Source organism: Mesocricetus auratus, unplaced genomic scaffold (assembly GCF_017639785.1).
Source record: "Mesocricetus auratus isolate SY011 unplaced genomic scaffold, BCM_Maur_2.0 Super-Scaffold_100006, whole genome shotgun sequence".
NCBI classification, from domain to species: Eukaryota; Metazoa; Chordata; class Mammalia; order Rodentia; family Cricetidae; genus Mesocricetus; species Mesocricetus auratus.
The window spans coordinates 12,836,016-12,842,699 of NW_024429190.1; the positions used below are offsets into that span (position 1 = coordinate 12,836,016).

The 6,684-nt window shown below is 51.1% G+C and overlaps 2 long non-coding RNA genes across 2 annotated transcripts; one reads left to right on the top strand and one right to left on the bottom strand.

Annotated features, from left to right (window-relative positions):
- Positions 1-192: 192 nt before the first annotated feature.
- Positions 193-5,286, top strand: LOC121140782. The gene is made up of 3 exons (XR_005877695.1): positions 193-1,128; positions 2,636-4,051; positions 5,108-5,286. It is a non-coding gene; the product is annotated as an uncharacterized LOC121140782 (long non-coding RNA).
- Positions 2,865-5,860, bottom strand: LOC121140783. The gene is made up of 4 exons (XR_005877696.1): positions 5,737-5,860; positions 5,150-5,331; positions 4,595-4,736; positions 2,865-3,162 (listed from the first exon to the last, which is right to left on the bottom strand). It is a non-coding gene; the product is annotated as an uncharacterized LOC121140783 (long non-coding RNA).
- Between the last annotated feature and the right edge of the window lie 824 nt (positions 5,861-6,684).

A 6,684-nucleotide genomic window follows, 5' to 3' on the forward strand; every position in this document is an offset into this window, starting at 1 on the left:
GGAGAAGGAGGGGGCGATACCAACAACACCCCCCCCCAGCTTGCAGAAAGAAAAAAAGCAGCGAGCTCGGCGTGGGGGGTCTCAGTGGCCCCGGCCCAGCACGTGCGCACCGGGCTCCCTAGCCTGGGCCGCCTAGCGCCGCAAACTTTCCACTTTCTTTGTGCCGAGCACCCCCCCTTGCCCAGCGGAGGATGCACGTCCCCCCATTCCCTATTTATACACCCCCCTTGCGGCTCCGCTCTCCCCCCGCTTCCTGCCCCCCCACTCCCCAGCTCCGCCAATGCTAGCGCAGCCTGAGCCCCCGCCTCCCCACCCCGCCCGCGGGGCCGGGGGCTGCAGCCTCAACCCCCCCCCCGACCCCGACCAATACGATCCGAGCGACAAGCCAGCAAACCAGCTTCAGCGGCCCCTCCGCTGCCCGCCCCGAGTGTAGGCGAGCGTGCGGGAGGGGCGGCCCTAGCGTGTGGATCTGAGCCCCCCCAGCCTGCCTTGCGCACCCACAGGTCGGGCGGGCATCAGCACCCTGCCTAGCTCTCTTTGATGGCCGAAATCCTCAGAAGTCGCTTGCGACCTCCTCCCGCTCTGCAGCCCTAAGAAGGACGCGGGGTCCCGGCCCGACGCAGGCGGAACCTTGCTGCCCGCCTCATACTGACCGAAGCAAATGGCCTGCACGTCTCGATAACTAGGGGAGAGATAGGTCGTTTTCCCCACCCAACCGCTCCTTGTGCTTTGTGCCCTGGGGAGCGTGAATTCGCCTCCTGAGGGAAGAGAGCAAATGATGGCGATGGACAGGATGGGCAAAACCACCGGCCCTTGCACATCCCAGCAGTTTTGAGGGAAAGTAGGGAACCCAGGGATCAAGAAGTGCCCTCGATCTTCCCCAAAGCCAGAAGCATGCCTAGCGCCAGCCGCCCTACAAAATGCCGGGCACTCTGACCACGGACCCTGCGGCCAGGCCTGAGCGCTTTGTCCCTAGCCCGCCTGAGGATGCTACCAGATGAGGCTTGGACACGGAGGTTCGTCTGCTGGGGCCGCCGCTGAGCTATTTATTGGGCTCAGAGCCTGAGACTGTAGGCAAGGCACGTGTACGGGCGCGAAGTTCCCACAGTTAGTTGCAAGAGGAACGAAGTACGTACTCCAAACTTTACCCGGTTCCAAACTGAGCGCTTCCATTAAATGAAGCGGTGTGTGGAAAAGCATTCTGGGTATTAGCATGCAAATGAACGGGCCCTGCTTTAAACCTGGCTTGGCTCGATGTATTCCCACCACTGCGAGCCTAGCATGCCCCTAGCCACGCACTCACTGAGTCTTCTCAGCGTGGCACTGTAAGAGGACCCTAGTTCAAATCCTAGACCTGAGCTCTCTGGTTGGTGCCAGTTAGTTGGCACTGGACAAAGCAGCTTTTCTCTTTAAGAACTGAGAATTCACCCTCCTCAGACAGTACATTCCAGACTTACTGGAGAAAATGATGGATGAGACGAGGAAAACTCCCTTATCCTAAAAGATCTGTCCTTTAATCCTGAATCTTGTATTACAGCCAGCTAGTTATTGCCTTAATCTCTGTCCCAGCATTTTAGAGGCAGATTCTGGGAACCAGAAGTTTTTGTGTTCAATTGTGCTTGCTGTTGAGGATTCCAAGACATCGTCCATCCAGTGTGCTCTAGGGCCCTGTTCTTCCAGACTGAGGTTGGGGAGCAGAAAGAGGAGGGTCTTACTACTCAGTGCCCACTTACATCTCCCCAGGTTAGAGGTGCATGTTCCAATTACACCAGAGAAAATCGGAGAAGACAGACTTGCCCAAGGCCATACTGTTGGTGGTAAAGTCAGGAGTCAACCCAACTGTGGGTCCTCCTCTCCAGGGAGACAGAGCCAAGGGCAGCCAGGGCTACACAGGGAAACCCTGTCCCAAAAAACAAAGCAAGAAGAAAAGAAAACTGGATGCCATTAACTAGCTGTATTGTAGAGGTTCACCTTGCAAAGTGGGGTTCACAGGGCTTCTCACCCACAGTGCTCTAAGGAAAACAAGGGAGTAAGCCTAGTGACTCAGGACCCCACCTTGGAGAAGTGGTATAAGTGAGAATACCAGTGTGACCCCAGCCCATGGCTCTTCCCTCCATGTCACCAAGGCAGTGCTTATGCAGGAGTCAGAGTTCCTCTGTAACCCTGTTCTCCATTCTGCTGTCTATTGGGCCCACAGGCACCTATTCTGTAACTTTAGGCTTCCAGGTGTCTTCCTTGAATCTCAATACGCAGCTCAGACTGGCCTAGAGTGTGCAATCCCCGGCCTCTGCTTCCTGAGTGCTGCAATTACAGCATATACTCCCATGCCCAGCTCCTGTATTTTTTCCTTTGATGGAACCTTCCGGCCTTTCTATAGTGGCTGCTCTCTCACAGCTCCACCACACATACCTTTTTATCAACAATTTTAAAGCTAATCATCTCTCTCCTCTTACGAATGAGCAAGCTGAGGCTCGGAGGGGTTAAATGACTTGTCCAAGATGACACGCCTGGGTTCAGACTAGCACCTCCCATCCTTTAACCCTCACAAGTCTGCCCAGTGAACAACTGAGATAAGCATTTATGAAGATCCTTTCTCCTCCACATCTGACAACACAGCCTATTGCCTTGTTCTCAGTTTCTAGGCTACACCTTGAAGAGAAACAAGAGCTCACACAGTCCCTGAGTCTGCCTCCTGCTGCTGGCCTGTTGGACCTTCTGCAGTTGCCATGGCAACTGTGTACCTCAGTTTTGGCTCTGCACCAGCTGGATAGCAAACTGAAGAGCATCATTGTCTCTCAGGCTAAGCAGAGCTGTCGAGGTCATTCATTCATTAGATTAATATTGATTGAACACCTACTAAGCGCTTTGTTTTGTTTCGTGGGTTTTTTAGAAGCTGGAGAATGCAGTTGTAAACAAAGTAGACTTCAGACCTTGCCACCAAGAATTCCAAAGCCCAGAGATGCAGAGAGACAAGAAATAAGGACACAGAAAAGTCTTTGCTTCTCTCGGCAGTGCAAGTTTTCCGCTCGCAGCCCCTTCTGCTGGACCTGCCCCTGCAAAAGCCCGACGAGTGAAGCTCCTTTCCGACGAGTAAAGCTCCTTTCCGACGAGTGAAGCTCCTTTCAGCTGTCACAGCTCTGCTCTGCCTGTTCATTTTCTCCCCTGGTTGTGAAAACCAAAGAAATTTCAGGAAATATATGAAAGCAACAGGAAAAATTAAATAATCTGTGATGCTACCACCAAGAGTTAAGAGCTACAAGCCAGGTGATGGTGGCACAAGCCTTAAATCCCAACGCTCAGAAGGCAGAGGCAAGTGGATCCCTTTTTTTGAGACAGGGTTTCTCTGTATTGTTTTGGAGGCTGTCTTTGAACTCCCTCTGTAGACGGGACTGGCCTCAAACTCAGAGATCCGCCTGCCTCTGCCTCCCAAGTGCTGGGATTAAAGGCCTGCGCCACCACTGCCTGGCACTCTTGTTTTTGTTTTTTTGCTTATAATTGTTTAATAAACTTTTAATTTATTCCTATATATAGTGAGCCTTGATCACATCTAATCAAAATGTTCCTTTTTACACACATACACACACACACACACCCAGTACTTCTCCTTCTCACTTCCATCTCTTTATTTTATTAATAACTCACTGAGTCCAGTTGGTGCTGGGTTTGTGCCCACAGGTGTGGGACTCAACACCTAGGCATGGATACTCTCCCAGTGACTACACCCTCCAAGGAAAGTGACTCTGTCTCTCCCAGCAGCCATTAATGGTCAGCAGCTGCTCAGCTGGTGGTGGGACCTGCGGAGCACCTTCCATCCACGAGCACCTTCTATCCACGCTGGACTGTTGAGTGACTGCGGCTTGCTGTGCAGATGAGCCCAGCTGCTGTGCGCATTCTTGAGTGTAATGGCCCTATGGTGTCCAGGAGGCCGCATTTCACAGGGCTCCTCCCACTTTCAAACAAACAAACGCAAAAGGAACTGAAACTATGTTGCCCAGGCTGGCCTTTAACTCACAGTCTGATGACTCCGTCTCCCAAATAACTAGGAAAACAGGTAAGTGCCACTAATCCCAGGGTTTTCCCCAACATTTTTAGTAATATTTTATCTATATATATTATTTTAGAATCTTGTTTCAAAAATGAATTTTCAGAAGTAATAAGAGGGCTCAGCAGAAAACTGTGTTGCTGCTAAGCTTGACGACCTGGCCGAATCCCGGGACCAGCACGGTGGAGGCACAGAGCAGGCTCTTAAAGTTGCCCTCTGGCCTTTGTAACCTCCTCATACACAAATAGATAAGTTAAACTTTTAAGATGGATTTTCTGCACGTTGTGGTGGCACATATCTGTAATCTTAGCACTTAGGAAGCAGAGGCAGGACTGCCCGAAAGTTCAAGGCCAGCCTGCTCCACAGAGTGAGTCCTAGAACAACTCAGGACTACATAGTGAGGCCCTGTCTAAACATATTAAAAATTCCAAAAAACCAAAAATGTATGTTTTCCCAACACCTTCTAAAGACCCACAGAGGCAAGGCCTGGGCACTGATGATAACAGCTACTGTGTTGGCTGAGCAGGGTACTGAGCCTGTTCGTTGGTTTACCTTCTAGAGCAACCCCAGAGGTGCCTCTCTGAGGATTCCCGTTGTGTGAGTGCTGAGTGGGCAGATGAGTCAGCAAACCCACTGGCAGCTCCTGAGGCTTTACCACCAATGCCCAGCCTGCACTAAGCGATCTCTCGGGGATCTGTAGAGAAGCACAGGCATGAGACAGACAGAAATCACCCTGGGCACAGCTGTCAGTTGTCAGACTGCTACTCTGGTCACAGAAGAAGCAAGAGGTCTGTGCAAGGGGGAATAGAACTCAGAGTTTAGGGACAAGCAGATCCAAGTTCAAAGTTCTAGTCATAGCTTGGCCTTCCTCTGAGGAGAGGATCACTGCCAGTTTTATTATAATGCGAGTTGTTTGTTTCAGACAGGGTCTTTCCAGGTAGCCGAAAATGGTCTCAAAAACCCTGGGGGAACTTTGTGGTCTAGGATCAAACCCAGGGCCTTTGGTGCTCACTCGTAAGTGCTCTACTGAGTCATGTCCTCGGTCCTTGTTTTCCTTCTTGGCAGGTTTCCATTGCTGGGCTGTGACAAGGAATGAAAGTCACCCACCTTCCCTAGAGGCCGCATCCTTGTGCTCTACCAATGATCCTGTATGAGCCAGAGGCTTAGAAGTCCTTGATTTCCATCCTGAAGGGTTAGCCTTTCTCCGCTGTGGTCTTGGGGCCCTAAGGACCTCGTCATTCATTTATCTTTGGTCATGTTTCCTATTTCTGTGTCACCAGACCCGTGCTCTTTTAGAAACAAGAAAGGAGAAAAAAACAACAACAAACAAAACCCTCTTCGTGTGTGTGTGTGTGTGTGTGTGTGTGTGTGTGTGTGTGTGTGGTCTACAAAATCAGTTCCAGGACAGCCAAGGATATTGAGCAAAACCCTGTCTCAAAACAAAACAAAAGAAGTGCTGGAGAGAGGCTCAGTGGTTAAGAACACTGCCTGCTCTTCTGAAGGTCCTGAGTTCAATTCCCAGCAACCATATATATGGTGGCTCATAGCCATCTGTAGTGAGATCTGGTGCCCTCTTCTGGTCTGCAGGCATACACACAGGCAGAACATTGTATACATAATAAATAAATCTTATTTAAAAAAAGAAAAGAAAAAGTTGTGTCCCACTGTGTAGCCCACGCTAGCTTCAAACTCACCAGTCTTCTAGCTTCAGCCTCCCAAGTGCTGGGGTTACAGGCATGAGCCACCAGAGGAGAATGCCTGGCGTCCTGCCTTCTTCATTCCTTCAGCACAAGGTTTCTGTTTCTTCCTGAGTCCAGAACTAAGTGGGTGGACAACAAGCTTGTTACCCTCCTGCCCCACCCCACCCCCACAGCTCTGGGGTTACATGTGTACAAATGCCCATGCTGGCTGCTGGGGTTACATGTGTACAGCCCATGCCTGGCTGCTGGGGTTACATGTGTACAAATACCCATGCCTGGCTGCTGGGGTTACATGTGTACAGCCCATGCCTGGCTGCTGGGGTTCCATGTGTACAGCCCATGCTGGCTGCTGGGGTTCCATGTGTACAGCCCATGCCTGGCTGCTGGGGTTACATGTGTACAAATACCCATGCCTGGCTGCTGGGGTTCCATGTGTACAGCCCATGCCTGGCTGCTGGGGTTCCATGTGTACAGCCCATGCCTGGCTGCTGGGGTTACATGTGTACAGCCCATGCCTGGCTGCTGGGGTTACATGTGTACAAATGCCCATGCCTGGCTGCTGGGGTTACATGTGTACAGCCCATGCCTGCCTGCTGGGGTTACATGTGTACAGCCCATGCCTGCCTGCTGGGGTTACGTGTGTACAGGCCATGCTGGCTGTTGTGGTTACATGTGTACAGCCCATGCTGGCTGCTGGGGTTACGTGTGTACAGCCCATGCTGGCTGTTTACCTGATTGCTGTGTCAGACTCAGGTCCTCATGCTTCACAAAACTGCTCTTATGAGTTGAAGCATCTCCAGACAACCCCACCGCCACCTTTTCTGTTCTGTTTTTACTTTTTGTTTGTTCATTTCTTTTGTTTTCTTTTTTTTTTCTTTCCTTTTTCTTTTTTTTTCCCAGACTCGCCTGGAATGCCTGCCTTGTAAAAACACACAGGCCATC